Raw genomic sequence first — 16,481 nt, forward strand, 5'->3', positions numbered from 1 at the left:
GCTCTGCTGGATCCTCCGCAGCCGCACTCGCCGCTCAGTCCCTGCCGGACAGGGGACGTCTCAGTGGGCACGGTGCCCAGTCTTCTACTCCTGTCTGTGCGATCGTCCTGCTATGTACTAGTCTGCGCTGTGAACCCGGATCCCAGCTCCCAGGTGTTTCCCAGCCTGTGCCCGCAGGAGCCCCGGTAGGTTCTGCTTTTTATGACTTTAGGGTTAGGTTTAGAGCATGAATGCCAGATTGAAGACAATCACAAGCAGCCAATGCCAGCCTAGCAGCTGGTAATCAGCTTTTACTGTGTGCCCACCTACCTGTACAGTACTAGATCTCACCTGGTGCCATCCCTGTGTTGCTATGTACATTACACCTGGTCTGGTGCTCACCTACCTGTACTCACCCCTATGTTCATCCTGCCACTGTCCCTTGCTGAGGACTGGAACATAAAAAGCTGTCTGCATACTTCTTCCTGACCATCCGACAGTCAGTATTTTCCAGCAACTTGACGCATTATATCTGGCGTTAGGGTTGCGGCACGGTAATATATGCGGCTCAAATCTGCAATTGGCGATCAGTGGGTAAATGCTGCAGATTTCACGGTGTATATTTTCTGCAGCGTGCAGGGAGATTTTTTTTTCTTTAAATCTCTTGCAATTTTGTGCTATAGTAATTTTTTTTTGATTTTCCAACCTCACCGCCATTGCAGAAAGTCCGCAGCATGTATGTCATATGCGGTCATAACATAAGGCCGGGGTCACGCGTGACAGATTGGCATCGGATTTGCCATTGCGGATATTTGTTCTGCAAATCCGCAGCGTTTTACAGTACCAGAAAAGTGGATGAGAATTTCAGAATTCTCATCCACACACAGAGTTAAAAAAAACAGCAGAAAAGGTGCGACATTGCGGATTACAAATCTGTAGCATGTCAATTTACACAGCAGATTTCACCTTTTCTAATGGAGAGGGTTAAATCTGCTCTCTTTTACGTGGCAAAAACCGCATGCAATACCGTATCCCTTTTTACGGTCTGTATGGCCGCTTTCACACGAGCATGGCGGATTAGGTCCGGATGCGTTCAGTAAAACTCGCACTATTTTGCAAGCAAGTTCAGTCAGTTTTGTCTGCAATTGCGTTCAGTTTTTTCCTCGCGAGTGCAATGCGTTTCGATGCGTTTTTCACGCGCTTGATAAACTGAAGGTTTACAAACAACATCTCTTAGCAACCATCAGTGAAAAACGCATCGCACCCGCACTTGCAATGCGTTTTTCACTGAAGCCTCATTCACTTCTATGGGGCTAGGGCTGCGTGAAAAACGTAGAATATATAACATGCTGCGATTCTCACGCAACACAGAACTGATGCGTGAAAAAAAATGAAATGAATGGGTCAGGATTCAGTGCGGGTGCTATGCGTTCACGTCACAAATTGCACCCTCGTGTGAAAGGGGCCTATCTGTTTGTAGTTACATTTTTCTTAGGGCTCATGCACACGGCTGGGCCCTTACTGCAAATTGCACGTGGACCGACCGTAGGGCCGCCGCATGCGGATCGAGGACCCATTCACTTGAGGTCTGTGATGCGCATCCGACGGTCGCACCGCAAAAAAGTAGTGCACTACTTTTTTGTGGTGTGGAGGAACAGAGAGAAACTACAGAGTTCTTCCGTGGGGTTCCATGCCTCCGTTCCTCACCAATCTTCCGGATTGCGGACTCATTCAAGTAAATAGGTCCTCATCCGTGATGCAGGGTGCACACGGCTGGTGCGGTGTATTGTGGACCCGCTGTTTGCAGGCCGCAATACGGGCATGGCTGGGCAACGGCCATGTGCATAAGCCCTTAGGCTACATTCACACGTCCGTGGTGTGTTGTGGACCCGCAAATTTGCGGGTCCGCAACACACCAGCCGGTCACCCCCATAGAAATGCCTATTCTTGTCCGCAAGCTGCGGACAAGAATAGGACATGCTCTATCTTTTTGCGGAGCTGCGGACCCAAAATCGGGGCCGCGCTCCGCAATTGCGGCTGCAGACAGCACACTGTGTGCTGTCCGCATCCATTCCGTCCCCATAGAGAATTAATGGGTCCGCACCCATTCCGCAAAATTGCGGAAAGGATGCGGACCCATTTTGCGGACGTGTGAATGGAGCCTTAGTCTGCATTTTTCTTAGGCCTCATGTACACGGCCGTTCCGTGATTTGGGGACCGCAATTTGCGTTCCCCAATGCACGCGCAACGTCCGTGAGGCGGCCGGGACGGATCGAGACCCATTCAACTTGAATGGGTCCGTGATCCGTCCGCACCGCAAAAAAAAGAACATGTTCTATTTTTTTGCGGTGCGGAGGCACGGCCAGAAACACCACGGAAGCACTCCGTAGTGTTTCTGAGGGGTTCCAATCTGTGCTTCCGTTCCACATCTCCGTGATTGCGGACCCATTCAAGTGAATGGGTCCGCATCCGTGATGCAGAGTGCACACCTGCCGGTGCCCGTGTATTGCGGACCCGCCGTATGCGGGCCGCAATACGGGCACACAACGTTTGTGCGGCCGTTCAGTGCATTGGGGACCGCAATTGTCCCCAATACACGGACAACATCCCTGCTGCGGGCCAGACCCATTCAACTTGAATAGATCCGTGGTATGATATTTTTTTGCGGTGCGGAACCATTGAAAGAAACACCACGGAAGCACTCCATAGTGCTTCCAGTGTTCTGTTCCGTGACTCTGTTCTGCATCTCCGGAATTGCGGGCCCATTCAAGTGAATGGGTCCGCAATCATGATCCGGGGTGCACACGGCTGGAGGCCGTGGATTGCCGACCAGCCGTTTGCGGGCCGCCCAACGGCCGTGTGCATGAGGCCTAAAAGAGTGGATAAACTACCTTTGTAGCCGGTTCAGGTCCACAGGGGCCCAGGAGGCCCCTTCCAGGCTGTAAAACCATAGTAAAAGTGCTCAGGCTGCACCGCAAATCTGAGAATGGCACCGCCAACGATCAGCTGTTTGAAGAGGCTACTGCGCACTGCTGAGCCCTGCCGCCTCCATGTCATGTTCATCGGTCATTTGACCGAGGCTCAATTCAGTCTCATTCAAATGACTGGGGCTGAGCTGCAAAATCAAACACAGCCACTATCCAATGGATGGCGCTGTTCTTAGTAAGATGCTAGGAGGCCTCATTGCTCATCAGAGCGCTCTGGTCCTCCTCAAACAGCAGGTCAGCGGAGGTCTCAGGAGTTGGACCCTCGTCTATGTGATATTGGTGATCTGTCCTAAAAATGAAACACCTGGGAACCCCAACTTAGGGAAATATACGTCTTTTAGAAATTCCTTACATTTATATTGCATAGGTCCTATGACAGTATAGTGCCCTATCACTGGAAAGAAGAACAGATCCCAGCATGCCTTCTATGTTACATCCACTTGGATTCCAGTAGTCCCACCTCTGGTCCTACAGAAAGAACCCAAAACAAGTGGCCCACTTTACAGAGGAACGTGCGTTTATTTAGCGCCTAGACTATTGCCATCCCGAGTATTAATAATACTTATAGCCGTATGTCACTCTGCTGGACTCTCCTCTCTCCAGACATTTTCTTCCTGCAGACAGATTTGTGGTTATTGATTTGAGTTCAAGCTATTTCAGCTCCACAGATAATCTATCATGGAATATGGGACCTGGGCCAAGCAGGAAACAGTCCACCTTTGACGTTAATCTCAGCCGTGTCTGGAGACTTTGGCCATTGTTTGTAAATCTTCAGAACTTGAAGCAGGCCATGCATTTCCAAGTAAGCTGAGGTTACACAATCATGTTGGTCTCTGGTAATGTTAATGACTGGCCGGCACTTGTGATATACTGTACTTACTGTGGGATTACCTGGAGGAGTATGGTGGGTCTGATGGGGCACCATGAGGGTTTTAGTAGTCAGTTTTAGGCCTCCTGCACACGGCCGTTTTTTTTTCCCGTTTACTGGCCGTTTTTTGCGTTCCATATATGGAACCATTCATTTCAATGGTTCCGCAAATAAAACGGAATGTACTCCGTATGCATTCCGTTTCCGTATTTCCGTTTTTCCGTTCCGTTTTAACATAGAACATGTCCTATTATTGCCCGCAAATCACGGTCTGTAGCTCCATTCAAGTCAATGGGTCCGCAAAAAAAACTGAACACATACGGAAATGCATCCGTATGTCTTCCGTTTCCGTTCCGTTTTTTGCTGAACCATCTATTGAAAATGTTATGCCCAGCCCAATTTTATCTATGTAATTACTGTATACTGTATATGCCATACGGAAAAACGGAACAGAAACGGAAACACAACGGAAACAAAAACGGAACAACGGATCCGTGAAAAACGGATCGCAAAACACTGAAAAAGCCATACAGTCGTGTGCAATAGGCCTTATTCAGTTAGGATGGAAAATGATTTTATGTTTGGCTTTTTAGGTTTGCATGTATACTTTCACACTTGCGGCAGAGGATTCCGTCCGGCAGTTCCGTCGCCAGAACTGCCTGCCGGATCTGTCAAAACGCATGCAAACTGATGGTATTTGTATATGACAAATGCATTAAAATGCTGGATACGTCTCTCCGGTGCCAGCATTTAAAAAAAGAATTTTGGGGGCGGTCTGAGCATGTGCAGACCACAATGCTGGAACCGTTTTGTCGGAACACTCGGGGCCGGATCTGGCATTAATGCATTTCAATGGGAAAAAATGCAGAATCCGGCATTTTGGACGGAGATAAAACCACAGCATGCTGCGGTATTATCTCCGTCCTGAAAAGGCAAAAAGACTGAACTGAAGACATCCTGATGCATACTGAACGGATTACTCTCCATTCAGAATGTATTAGGATAAAACTGATCAGTTCTTTTCCGGTATTGAGCCCCTAGGACGGAACTCAGCGCCGGAAAAGAAAAACGCAAGTGTGAAAGTACCCAGTGGGTTCTCTATACAATGTAATGGATGGAGTTTGCTACATTTTAACCACAGAGACTCCGCAGACTACAGGTTGTAGTTTTCTGGTATTTTACCACTGGGGTTAATGGATAAAACCGTAACTTTACAAACATTGACCACACTTCTAGGTGTGGTATGGAAATACGCTTTCCATAGGAGCAGTTTGAAAAGCATTTTCATAAAATGGTTACTTTCTTATAATGGTTTTGCTGCAGTCTTTGTGAGTGGTAATCGAACATCTACTGCACCATTAATGCCGAGTGTGAATATACCCTAATTTTAGAATTGTTTTTGGAACTATATTTTTTATACAAGGCCTTGTTCACATGCAGGGGTGCACCACCAATGAGGCCAGGTGAGGCGATGGCATCAGGCAGCACCAGGTAGGGGCAAGAGGGGGGCAGCGGAAGGGCCATGGGCAATAAGCGCTTTCATTGTGGCAAAGTGGTTAGGTTAAGAAATTGGCATTGGGGGGTGTCGCCATTTCAGTTTTCGCCTAAGGCAGCAGAAAGGCTAGGTGCACCCCTGTTCACATGGCAGTATTATCTCTGCATTTGGTGTAGTAAGGCTACTTTCACACTCGCATTTGGTGTGGATCCGTCGCGGACGGATCCGTTCAGATAATACAACCGTTTGCATCCGTTCAGAACGGATCCGTTTGTATTATCTGTAACATAGCCAAGACGGATACCTCTTGAACACCACTGAAAGTCAATGGATGACGGATCCGTTTTCTATTGTGGCAGATTGGCTCGTGGCTCAGTTTCGTCAGACGACACCAAAACTCTGCAGGCAGCGTTTTGATGTCCGTCTCCAAAGCGGAATGGAGACTGATCGGAGGCAAACTGATGCATTCTGAGCGGATCCTTTTCCATTCAGAATGCATTAGGGCAAAACTGATCCGTTTTGGACCGCTTGTGAGAGCCCTGAACGGATCTCACAAACGGAAAGCCAAAACGCCAGTGTGAAAGTAGCCTAAGTTTTCCCTGCCGTCCAGCTGTGCAAACCGCAGTTAGACCCATGCACTTGAATGGAAGGAACTGTACTGTGAACTAGCCCTGCAGCCCCTTTATTCATAGGATAGTTGGGGGTCCTAGATGTTGGACTCCCATCAATCATAAACTAATGGGATATGCAGTCACTTTATGAGATGGGAATACTCCTTAAAGAGTTACTGTACTTTCACACAAATTCATTTCATCTAGAGAATGATGTAATTAGCAAATTTCTAAATCACTTCATTTAAAACATATGTCTGCATCCACCTGAAAAATCTGTAAAGTCATGACCACTAGGGGTCTCATTTCCATTTAACTTGCAGTCCACTTCCTGTTTGGCGAGATCCATCCCTAGTAACAGAGACACAGAAGACAGCTCACAGGAAGTGGGGGCATGTCAGAGCTAGCGGAGCTCCTGAGCCTGGTAATAGAACCCCCCTTCCCACTCCTTATCAGCGTTCTGCACTCCCTAGAAGAGAACTGGCAGGAGGCAGTACAGTGCTGGCAAATTTAACAGAAGGAAGACACCTCTGCTTGTGAGAGAAATACATCTAGCTGTGCAAGTGCTATATGAAATAATATAGCTGAGAAAGACATTAGTAAAGCCCAAAAAAGACCTGCTTCTTCACAGTTATGATTCTACAGTGAAGTACAGCCATTGTACAAACTTTTTTTTAAAAACTCAGGTACGCTTTAAAGAGGAACCTCCCCTGACGTCTGTGTGAGCAACTGCTTGCATCCTTCTGTCATTCCTTTATTATTCCATCTACAAGTTATAAATTAATTACTAGTAGTTTTCAGTAAAGGTCCAGATGGGTGTTACCAGTTGGTGGTGTGTCCCTGCACTGGCGGTACTTATTGGATACTGTCAGACTTTACCAACTGGTAACACCCATCTGGACCTTCATTGCAAACTGCTAGCAATTAAATCATAACTTCTTGCAGGAATAACAAAGGAATGATTTAACAAGAATCATAAGAATAGATGGTCCAGAATTATTATATGCGGAATGCAAGTTGTTACTAAAACCGACGTGACAGGAGAGGTGACCAGTCCTAAAACACTTTTGCAGTAGTCCTTACTATAGCAGTAGACTGCATTCTTGGAAAGTGTGTTATTTTTTGGGGTAATTGTTTATAAGGATTGATTGCAAAAACTCTTTTGGCTGAATAAAAGAGATCCACAGAAATGTTTATAACTTATAATAAACTTAGACTGAACTTCAGTCTGTGTCTCATAGTGCGGAATCTTAATGACCCTGCATTTCCTTGAATTCCATTGGTTCAGGCTCTATATTATGTTACTCCTCGGTTTGTTCATGAACCAGTGAATGGTATTCTCTATTTACAAGGTTACTAAAGGTGGATTAGAACGTCGCAAACACATTGCAGAGGTGTCTGTAACAAATCTGTTGGATGTGAACACAATCTAAAATGACGTTTCCAGCAGAGATAGTAAATTCTTCTGGCCATCCATGCCTGGGGCGACTTTTAAAATGTGAATGAGAAAATTCTTTTCTCCTCTGATGAGAAATTGAGGCCATTTCATGAATATGTGCCATTTATTATATGCTTCTGCAGACTGACATGCTGACATACATGGATTGACAAGAAGCTCTTCTGTGGCCACAAGATGACTGCAAGGCCACACAGGTACAAAGTTTACTAAGGAGTTTAAAGGACTCTGGTGAATAGTTACAGTGGGAAATTGCTCTTTACTGGAGTATGCATTTAAGAGTTTGTATTACTTTTATTACTTTGTATGACATGAAACATGACTGGTTAGCTAAGAATAATACAGTCCTCTGGCTCTATATTCTCAACTCCCTCAGGACCTTGCAATTTTCCATTCTTCCATGGGCCCGTCTCTAGTCCATCCTCAGAAAAGTTGTGTGAAAAGTTTTATGGGTTTTGTTTTTACGACGTCCCCTCTGCGATAAAACTGCTACCACAGGGAACGAATGGCTTCCTCTATTGCCGGGGAAAGTGACCTCAAATCTGAGGGGTTAAATGTTTGTCATCGGCTTTATCGCCAATCACAGACAATTGTCCTGGGTGTCTGCAGTGTGAAAGAACAGATCCACAGTGCCTATGGCACCTACTCAGCTGGCTGAAACTGGCTGACCTGATACATGTGCGATTGGCAGCGGAAGGTATCTGTGTTGGTCCCATGTTCATATGTGCCCGCATTGTGGAGAAAAATAATGTTTTAATGTAGGCAAAGGAGCCTCTAGGACAGGGGTGGCCAACCTTACAGACACAAAGAGCCAGAAAAAAAAATCGGATGACTGCCAGGAGCCACAAGCTATCCGTTTACACAAATATGCGTGCACACGACAGTATTACTGCAATTGAGTTATCAAACCTTTAAAAGTGCATTTAAACCACCTTTCCTACCTGTACTGTAGACTGCTTTAGTGAGACCTCTGGCAATCTTTGTTTTTCACAATGTTTCAAGATTTCTCAGATGACACCCTTATGCTCAGATGACCGCCCATGCTCAGATGACCGCCCATGCTCAGATGACCGCCCCATGCTCAGATGACCGCCCCATGCTCAGATGACCGCCCCATGCTCAGATGACCGCCCCATGCTCAGATGACCGCCCCATGCTCAGATGACCACCCCATGCTCAGATGACGCCCCATTCTCAGATGATGCCCCATTCTCAGATGACTCCCCCACCCCCATTCTGAGATCATGTGTGGGGGATGATTTGACATAGGGGAGATGTGGGCATGGGGTGTCTGATTTTTGGTGTCTTATGTGAGCACTGGGGGTGCTAATTTTGTGGGTCTGATGAGGATTTGGGGGTCTTATCTGAGCTCATACTACCCCCATGTCAGATAAGACCCCCATGATCAGTACTTTAAAGGGGTTCTGCACTTTCATTTAACTGATGATCTATCCTCTGGATAGATCATCAGCTTCTGATCGGCGGGGGTCCGACACCCGGGACCCCCGCCGATCAGCTGTTTGAGAAGGCAGCGGCGCTCCAGCAGCGCCGCGGCCTTCTCACTGTTTACTGCCGGCGGCTAGTCACGACTAGTATCAACTAGCGTGGGCGCGGCTAAGCTCCATTCAAGTGAACAGAGCTTAGCCCCGCCCACGCTAGTTGATACTAGTCGTGACGTCAGTGGGCCGGCGGCTCGGCAGTAAACAGTGAGAAGGCCGCGGCGCTGCTGGAGCGCCGCTGCCTTCTCAAACAGCTGATCGGCGGGGGTCCCGGGTGTCGACCCCCGCCGATCAGAAGCTGATGATCTATCCAGAGGATAGATCATCAGTTAAATGAAAGTGCAGAACCCCTTTAATAAAATAAAACTGTGTAGGAGCGGGCTTATCCTACCTCTGCTGCCGCTGCTCTGAAGACTGTGGCGCCCTCTCCACAGTGACCTGACGTGCACAGCGTCAGGTCAGAGCGCGGGCCTCCACGTATTAAGGGGGGGTGCACTGCATCACCAATGATAATTAACCTTTAATACAGATACGGAGACGGGTGCCGGCAGAATCACATAGTCGACACCTGGCCTCTATGACGGCGCTGTGATCCCCGGCAGTTAACCCCTCAGGTGCGGCACCTAAGGGGTTAACTGCCGCCGATCTCAGCTACCTCTCATAGAGGTCGGGTGCAGGCTATATTATTCTGCAGCCAGCACCCGCCTCCTGTATTTGAATAAATGAGTGAGTTAACTTCATTGGTGGCAGTGGCCACAGCCCCTCCTTTTCCCCTCTGCATTCCCATCGGTGGCAGCGGCAGCAGCACACGGGGAGGGGGGGGACTGCTTTCTTCTTCCTTCTCCCCTGTGCTGCTAATATTTTGAAACCTGCGACATCCCTGGCCCGCTCCCCTGCGAGCCGCATATGTAGAGGAGAGCGCGCTCCTCTGAGAGCCGCAAGTGAAGGGACGAGGAGCCGCATGCGGCTCGCGAAACGCGGGTTGGCCACCCCTGCTCTAGGAGCAATGGGCTCTCTCTGCAATGGCAATGCCCCCCATTGCCATTGCAGAGAGAGCCCATTGCTCCTAGAGGCTCATTTGCATGTATTAAAACATTATTTTTCTCAGCATTATAGGTGCATATAAACGTTTTCTTGTGTATATGATGCAGGTGCAGCTAATTGACCAGCAACCAGTGGCGTGCCCAGGGTGTTTGGCACCCGGGGCCAGTCATTTCTCTGGCACCCCAACCCCCCCCTTCCCCAATACTTGACCACATGCCTCTTACATCCAGGGACATCTCCTGTCCTGTAGACCTTCTCTTTCCTCTTCTCCTCCGTTAGACCGCCATGAGAAATTCTTTCAGCCACATCTAGTCTCTACAGAGTTTGTAACACAGACACGTTAGATTTCTCAGTTTTTCCATCAACCTCCCCATCCTGGTGTCCCCACAGTGTCATCCTGCTGCCACCCCCAATACTTTGCCCGTTGTGCCCCCCCCAATGCCCCAGGTACTATACTGCTGAAAAAATAGTGACCCTAATAGACATAATTGGAGTAATTTATCAAAACTGGTGTAAAGTAGAACTAGATTTCCAAAAGAGCTGTCAAATATGAAAGGTGGAATCTGATTGGTTGCTATGGGCAACTAAGCCAGTTCTACTTTACACCAGTTTGATAAATGACCCCAAATGTTCCTATAGTATCTACAGCAGCTATAATGTCCCCTTGAGTGCCCCCAGTAACAATAACACATTATATTGTGCTCCAGGTAATAACCCCTGTATAGTGTCCCCAGAAATAATAGAATGGCCCCTACAGTGCCTCCCCAATAGAAAGGCCCCCACGCTGCCCCCACACAGTAGTGTCCTCCACACTGCCCCCCACACAGTAGTGTCCCCCACACAGTAGTGTCTTCCACACTGCCCCCCACACAGTAGTGCCCTCCACACAGTAGTCCCACCACGCTGCACCCCACACAGTAGTGTCCCCTATGCTGCCCCCCACACAGTAGAGTCCTCCACGCTGCCCCCCCACGCAGTAATTTCCCCCACGCTGCCCCCCCACACAGTAGTGTCCCCGACGCTGCCCCCCACACAGTAGTGTCCCCCACGCTGCCCCCCACACAGTAGTGTCCCCCACTTACCTACACTTGCTTGCAGAGTCCCGGCACTGTGCTGCTGAGTCCTGGCACAGGCGCGCGCGACGATATCATCACGCGCGCCTGCGCCAGGATTTCACTACCACATAGGCTTCAGGCCTAGTAGGCCTGAAGCCTATGGCGGTGATCGGCGGCGGGGCAGGGAACTATGCGCTCCGCTCCCTGCCCCGCCGCAGTATGTGGGACTGGGTCACACGGGTGTCAGCGCTTCAGCAGTGAGCGCTTCCATCTGTATTGATGGAAGCGCTCATTGCTTCTGGGCCTGCTGGCACCCCTGTCAGAGCTGGCACCCCGGGCACGCCACTGCCAGCAACCTTGTCCTAATGGTAGAGATGGACAAGGGACTGGGACCCTTCCTACTCTCCTCCAGTCCAGCTCCAGGCCCTTTTTTCCATCTTTCTCTAGCAGCCAGTTCTCGGAAAGTCTGAACCTTAGGCTCCAGGATATGTGTATATTACCATGTACACACATCCTGGAGCCTAAGAAACATGTGACAGAAGTCTAGAGAAAATGAACCTTACCTTAATGACTTTACTTGTCACTGTCTCACACACTATATATATATATATATATATATATATATATATATATATATATATATATATATATATATATATAAAATCTAGTATATATATTCCCTCTTTGATTCCTCCTAGATCCTCTAATGATCTGATATGTATAAAAACCACATGTTTGGACCCCAACATTTTTCACAGTAGAAAGAAGGATCTGAAGTTTTTTATTTTATCCTATCCCATTACATTTTCTCCTTTAAGATTTATTTTACTCATTTATATGACTCCACTGTATTCCGCAGTGCTGTACATATATTGTCATCATTCCTTGGCCTCAGTGGGGCTTACCATCTAAATTCCAACCTATCGGTATATATATTTTTTTTTTCCTGGTGTATCTCACACAAACACAGGGAGAACCTAAAAACTTCATGCAGATGCTGCCCTTGGTCAGATTAAAGCCAAGGATCCCAGCGCTAGAAGGCCACAGTACACGCCACTGTGGCACCAGAAATGTCTGTTAGCCACCTATCATCACCCCACTTTTAAAAAGACCTCCTCATCGTACAGTTTAGTATAGTATACTTAGTATACTAGCATAGGTCTTGCCTGTTTATGTAAAAGTTGTGGCTGCACCATTGTTCTAGTACTTGCATATTTATGGCCAGTTTAACACAGGAAGTGTGAAGAAGGCAGTGGTATGGCGGGGGTCAGCAACCTGCGGCACGCATGCCAGAGATGGGACGCAGGCCATGTTCTACAGGCACACCAGCTGCCACAAATTGCAGCAACACTTTTCAGTCCTGTCACCTTGTTTAGTTGCACTGCACCTTAAGGCTTCCTGCACACATTGCAGATTACGCACGTTATTTTCCGAGTGGATTCTTGTGCAAAAAAACCTGCAATACAATACCAGCAAAAAGTATGAGGTTACACAAATCTCATGTACACTTTGCTTTTTTGTTCCAATTGGAAATTGACCTGCTGTGTGGATTTAGAAATCCACATCATGTCAATTATGTTTCAGATTTTTCCCTTTTGAATAGAAGGGCAAGTTCTGTGTCAAAACCGCATCAAATCCGCACCAAAAACCACAAGTAATACATGCGGCTTGGGTGTGGAAAATGCAAAGTGCACAGAAATCTGCATGGAAATCAGTGCGGATCTTCTGCATGTTTACCTGCACCCCTGTGTAGTTACCCTTAATGGAGAAACCTTCAGGCTCACCACTCAAGGTGCGTCTGCTGGTCTTGCCCTTTACTCTTCCTGCCACAACCGCCAAGATATTTATTATGTGGATATGTCATATCGGCTCAGAGGTCTAGTATTGCTCACAGGGAAGCACTAGACTGTTGTAGCATAAGCTGAAAACAAACCTGCCCAAATACATTCACATTTTGTTAGCAGGTAAGATAATTTTCTGCATTAACTGTTAATAGTCTAATGTATCTAAGCTTGTAAAGATCTAGCAAATCCATTCATTTCTTCAGGCTTTGTAACACTGTGTATGGTAAAATACTGGAGGGGCTGTATATCTCACCCAGAATGCTCAGATGGGTGAGGTAAAAGAATCCAGGAAAGCTGGGTGGTTTCATCAAAGCATAGTTTGCTGAGGCACTTTTCTTTCAAGTGTTTTATGGGCCTGGATTTTTATAGAATGGTGGTTAGGATGATAGAGGGACCTACCTTTCCCTCCCACTCCAGTACAACATTTTCCCATTGCTGTGGAGATAAAGACAGACGGGCTGTTATTTAGTTTATATCACATACATGTGGATGCTGAAAAGTGACTAATGAACTTGAATGCCACTATCTTGTGTAAGATGAAAAAATAAGTAAGTCTGTCATTCCCGACCCCGCCACAAGCACACGGGCCCACAACAGCATTTATTGATTTACTGTGAAAAAGAAGATACCATGTGAAAATTTTTGGATCTGTATTCGCACAGCATTTGGACCCGGGTCAAACAACACACCTGTATAACTAAAGGGAAGTGCATTATAAAGTACCGTAAGGGTGCTGCCACACGGTCAGGTTTCTTGATGCAGTTTTGAAAGCCAAAACCAAAAGTGAATAAAAAAAAAAAAATGAGGAGACATCGTATCTCATCTTTTGGGATCCACTACTGATTTTGGCTTTCAGAACTGCATCAGGAAAACTCACCGTGTGACTGTACCCTGAGGCTTCCAGTATGCAGGTGTATGCCAAACGTGTCCTTTTGTCATATGTTTGGTACTTCTGTATTTTCAACACTGAAAAGTATAGAAAGACTAATAGTAGGTTACAATATATGCTTTCTAAGGGCGGGTTCGCATTGGCGTTATGGAATTCTGTTATAGGGTTCCGTTATAACGGAATTCTAGGATGGAATGCAAAACAGTAGCCTTTAAAAGGCATTCCGTTTTGCTCCATCTTAATACCTAATATATCCTGTCGACAGGACTGTTTTTCTGTCATGTATAACGGAACAAAACAGAACCGTTATTTGTCCCCATAGACATGTATTAGGATGGAGCAAAACGGAATGCCTCTTAAAGGTTTCCGTTTTGCATTCCGTCCTAAAGCTCTGTTATAACAGAACCTATAACGGAATTCCATAACGCAAATGCGAACCCGCCCTAAATAGGATAGCAATGGCAGGAGAGTCTCAATTTGAATAGTATACATTTGGATGAAAAAAAAAGTGAAAGAAAAAATTCACTTTAGTAAAAAATGGATTTATCAATGTTTGATAGATCTTCCAAAAAGTGGCATCCCTGATTTGTAGGCATCCTTATAGAACTGAATGGACATATATTTCCATAGAAAATCCTATCCCAGTACATTAAAATATTTAGTGATTTTTATAAACCTATATGGATCAGTTATCCTTTCAGAAGAACAATGTAGAAGTCCAAATTAAAAACTATTTTACCTTGTATTTTGACTGTTTAACATCACTTTACATACCAACATGTATTTTGGTTTCCCATTGGTCACTCCCAGACTATATCCCTAAGCACTCCTTTCATACAGGGATTAAAATATTTCCATGGTTGGCCAGTCATTTTACAGCTATACATTCTTTACAGATATGAAATGTCTTCAGACATGTTTCTAATGATATTGTGACCCATCATGGAAAAGCTTCAGAATGTAATATTAATTATTTATCCATCTCCATTGTGTCAATAATCATACGAAACCATTGTTTGGTGTGTCTTTCTTTTATGGGTTAAAAATAAAGTGGAATAGAGTTTGTGTGGAAAATGCAAGGACGTGCGGTACAAACCTAAGTCCTATTTGTGTGTCTATATTCCCTCTAAAAACCATAAAAGTGGCCATTTATTAACAAATTAAAATTTTTTATTAATTTATTGCCTACATGCCCTTTACTTACGGAGATTTTGGCAGTTGTCAAGCCATTTATCGTAGCCATATTTCAGCCATATTGGTTGTCACTTTTGAATTACATTTTTCTCACTTCTTTCTTAGTAGATTTTAGACATTGAATTCACACCGATACAGTTTTGCTGTTTTGTAGCAGTTGTTGTAGTGTGAATGTTTGGTCAGCAAATAAAAGGTGCCGTCTAGTCATTTCATGTCGTCAGACCTTGCCTTTTGAAAAGCCATTGTCCAGGAGCGGACAGATAACGTCCTGCATATACACCAATAGTGTAAGCCTTAGTCATAACTGTTATCCACAGATATATTCCATGATGGTTACAGTCTGATTACATTTTTGCTCAATGAGCATACTTGTTATTTAAGGATTAACTGGGTCATTTTCAGCCCCCCCCCCCCCCCATCGAGAATGAACATGCTGCATTGGGCTTCTATGACCTGGCAGATTGGGCACCTATGACGAAGCAGAACAGAAATGATTAGTGGAAGTGTAGTGGTGATGTGAATGAGCCCTTTGACGAAAGCTAAATTGTAATTCTAGAGTAGAGTGTATTTTGTTCAATTTAAAGTTCTCTCCTGCAAAAAACAAGGCTCATGGTAAGTTCTATTGTGGTGGCAATGTGTCAGGAGTGTATGTTTTGTGACAAGGATGGGATCAGATCCTATCTTTCGAGATCAGAAGATCCTGTCCCGAGTTATGGCATGACTCTGAGCAGCATCTCTATATTGAATACTAAAGAAGGCATGCACATTCAGTAGCTGTCGGCTGACAGCTACAAGTCTTCAGATCCTTTAACTTTTTTCATATTTTGTTTTACATGCTATATTGCAGCCTTGTGCTAAAATAAAATAAAAACCTAGTTTTTCCCATCAATTTGTTTTTTGAATGGTTTAAAGACTTTGCATTGTAACTTTCCCAACTTAATTCCCACCTTTCCCATGCACATCCATGTTTGGCTGAATGATCCCTTTCTACCCCATACACATACACGTTCAGCTCAGCCGATTCATTGGGGAGACAGGAGAAAGCCACTGCCATACACCTGTGGTGGCTTATTGCCTGGTAGAGCAAAAGGAACGGGAAAAAATACACTCTTCTCTTCTCCAATCATCTGTCGGGAGAGAGTCGGGAGCTTCCCACACACATTAAACCATTGACCGAATCCGTGTTCTCGGCAGGTTCAGACCACAAGACACTAACGTGTATGGGGACCTTTAGGATTGGAACATATCCTGTTCCAGGAGATCAGGAGAGCCTTGCAGCTTTTGGATATCCTCCTGTGCTAGTGTAGGGACGTTTAACATACACAAACCTTCTGTATGGTAATTGGTACAATCTATGAATGATTTGTATTATGGAAATAATAGTCGGTTGGCAACAGCTTTGTAGACCTAGATGCAAATTATTCTCAGTACATCATCAATCATACACGTATGACATCACATAGAAATCAAATGTCCCAGGGTAAACCCTTTCTGCAGTGACATTATGAATTGTATATTACTTTCTATCTACGTTGGGGCTTAGCTGTGTTCATACTGTGT

At 45.7% G+C, this 16,481-nt stretch overlaps 1 protein-coding gene across 1 annotated transcript in view; it reads left to right on the plus strand.

Moving 5' to 3' along the window:
- Positions 1 to 16,481, plus strand: part of CRACDL (CRACD like) — a 120,348-nt gene continuing 103,867 nt past the window's right edge. Inside the window, exon 1 of the mRNA XM_040425104.1 lies at positions 1 to 185. The gene's annotated coding sequence lies outside the window, so the exon portion shown is untranslated. The remainder of the gene's footprint in view (positions 186 to 16,481) is intronic.

This window comes from Bufo bufo, chromosome 3 (genome assembly GCF_905171765.1).
Source record: "Bufo bufo chromosome 3, aBufBuf1.1, whole genome shotgun sequence".
NCBI classification, from domain to species: Eukaryota; Metazoa; Chordata; class Amphibia; order Anura; family Bufonidae; genus Bufo; species Bufo bufo.